Here is a 2,454-nt window from a genome sequence, read left to right as displayed (position 1 = left end):
ATCTGGTAGCCACTCCCTGAAAGGGTGGTGGAAGCAGCTTTCATAGGAACTTTCAAAAGGCAATTGGACAGGTACTTGAAGAGGACTGATTTGCAAGGTTACGGGGAAAAGGCTGGGTTTTTTGGGACTAAATTGGACAGCTCTTTCAAAGAGTCGGCAGGGCATCACGGCCGAATGGCCTCCTTCTGTACTTTAATAGTCCATGATTCTATTCCATGATTTTAGTGTGGGAGAGGAGAGATGTTGTTTAAAGAGAGGTAAAACTGTCCCAATCAGAGCAGAGAGAGGTGACTGGTCGGTTCCCCTCTGCCCAGTATAAGTCTCCAGCGGTTTTTTGTGGTGTAGTGGTTACCAGTTCGCTTGACACGCGAACGGCCCTGCTTTCGATCCTGGGCGGACAATTTATGATGCAATTGCTGTTTACATTCTATATTAATGACTGAGATGAGGGGACCGAGTGTAATGTATCCAAGTTTGCTGATGATACAAAGGTAGGTGGGAAAGTAAGCCGTGAGGAGGACGCAAAGGGAGGTGGACAGGTTAAGTGATTGGGTAAGAAAGTGGCAGGTGGGAAAATGTGAAATTGTCCACTTTGGTAGGAATAATAGAAAAGCAGAATATTTTTTAAAAGGTGAGAGTCCAATAAATGTGATATTCAGAGGGAGTTGGGTGTACTTGTAAACAAATCACAGAAAGTTAACATGCAGGTACAGTAAGCAATTAGGAAGAAAAATGGTATGTTGGCCTTTTTGCAAGGAGGTTGGAGTATAAGAGTAAGGGAGTCTTGCTGCAATTAAATAGGGCTTTGGTGAGAACACACCTGGAGTACTTTGATGTAGTCGACATGGATTTTAGCAAGGCTTTTGACAAGATCCCAATTGGCAGACTGGTCAAAAAAGATGTAATTGCACGAGAGAGGTTACAGAGGAGATTTACGGGGAGGTTGCCAGGACTGGAGAATATTGGCTGTGAGGAAAGATTGGATAGGCTGGGGTTGTTTTCTTTGGAACAGAGGAGGCTGAGGGGTGATTTAATTGAGGTGTACAAAATTATGAAGGGCCTTGATAGAGTGGATGTGAAGGACCTATTTACCTTAGCAGGGAGGTCAATAACCAGGGGGCATAGATTTAAAGTGATTGGTAGAAGGATTAGAGGGGAGCAGAGGTTTTTTTTTTCACCCAGAGGGTGGTGGGGGTTTGGAACTCACTGCCTGAAAGGATGGGAGAGGCAGAATCCCTCGTTACATTTAAATAATACTTGGATATGCACCTGAAGTGGTGTAACCAAAAAGGCAACGCACCGAGTGCTGGAAAGTGGGATGAGGCTGGGTGGCTCATTTTCGGCCGGGTGGCTCATTTTCGGCCTGCGCGGACGCGATGGTCCGAATGGCCTCCTTCTATGCCGTAAATTTGCGATGATTCCACAAAATTGGAAATTGTTTTTTCGAGCAGCAAATTCCCTCAACGGGAATCGAACCGAGGTCGCGGCGATAAAAACGCCGAATCCAAACCACGAGACCACCATGGAAGGCACGTGGATTGTTTATATATATCTGGGAGTGTTTGTATTAGGTACAAATAATATCTCTGGTTTCGTGACTCTGTTAGTTGCAAATGTATCACATGCATCTGTATTATTTATTTATTTATTGGAGTGTGTATATTGTAAAGCTACTTTTGGCGCTGATAAGAGTCTGTATAATTCCGCAATTAATGCTTTATTTGCGTTCTCACAACAACAAGTCTGTCCCACTGGTTCCCCAGAGTCAGGGAGGGAAGTGTCTGATGCCCTCTTTTATTTAATGTTGCAAACAGACACAAACACTCGTATTCGTTCAAAATCAACCTGCAGGTGGACACACACTCAAAGATAAACACAGCCAATGATATGGACGTTATGTTGGGATTGCTGCACATGAACACCCAGGGGCGAGTTTACTGCAATGATAGACAAGAGTGGCCTGGTGATTCAGGCCTGGCTAGCTCAGTCGGTAGACCATGAGACTCTTAATCTCAGGGTCGTGGATTCAAACCCCACGTTGGGCGAATTCTCCTTTAAAATTTTTATTTTGCTTTCAGGGGCGAACCCTAGCTCTGACTCCCCCCTGACCTCCCGTGCAGTGTCACCGCGCACATTGTGGCCGCGCCCGGGCTGATTTCTCTCTCTCTCACCCGGGACCGCTGAGTCTGTTGTACTGTGATCACCAACTCGTCCAGTTTGTAAATTGAAACCGGAACAGGTGCCTCGCAAAGGGCAAGAGAAGTATGGAAGGCTGCAACCTCTGAGAAAATCTCATTCCCATTGGAGGTTTGTGCATTTGAACCCCTAACACTTTCTGCACCTTCTAAAAGTTTTGACATTCACTGTACAGGATGCGGCACCGAGAGACTCGTCTCTTACGCTCACAGTGATGCGTAGGGCCGTTTTCACTCGTAAAACAGCTATTGTGATATT

The 2,454-nt window shown here is 45.6% G+C and overlaps 1 non-coding gene across 1 annotated transcript; it reads left to right on the top strand.

Moving 5' to 3' along the window:
• Positions 1-1,972: 1,972 nt before the first annotated feature.
• trnak-cuu (transfer RNA lysine (anticodon CUU)) lies at positions 1,973-2,045 on the top strand. The gene has a single exon. It is a non-coding gene; the product is annotated as a tRNA-Lys (tRNA).
• The last annotated feature ends 409 nt before the right edge of the window (positions 2,046-2,454 follow it).

Source organism: Heptranchias perlo, unplaced genomic scaffold (genome assembly GCF_035084215.1).
Source record: "Heptranchias perlo isolate sHepPer1 unplaced genomic scaffold, sHepPer1.hap1 HAP1_SCAFFOLD_47, whole genome shotgun sequence".
NCBI lineage: Eukaryota > Metazoa > Chordata > Chondrichthyes > Hexanchiformes > Hexanchidae > Heptranchias > Heptranchias perlo.
This window is presented reverse-complemented; position numbering and strand designations above follow the sequence as displayed.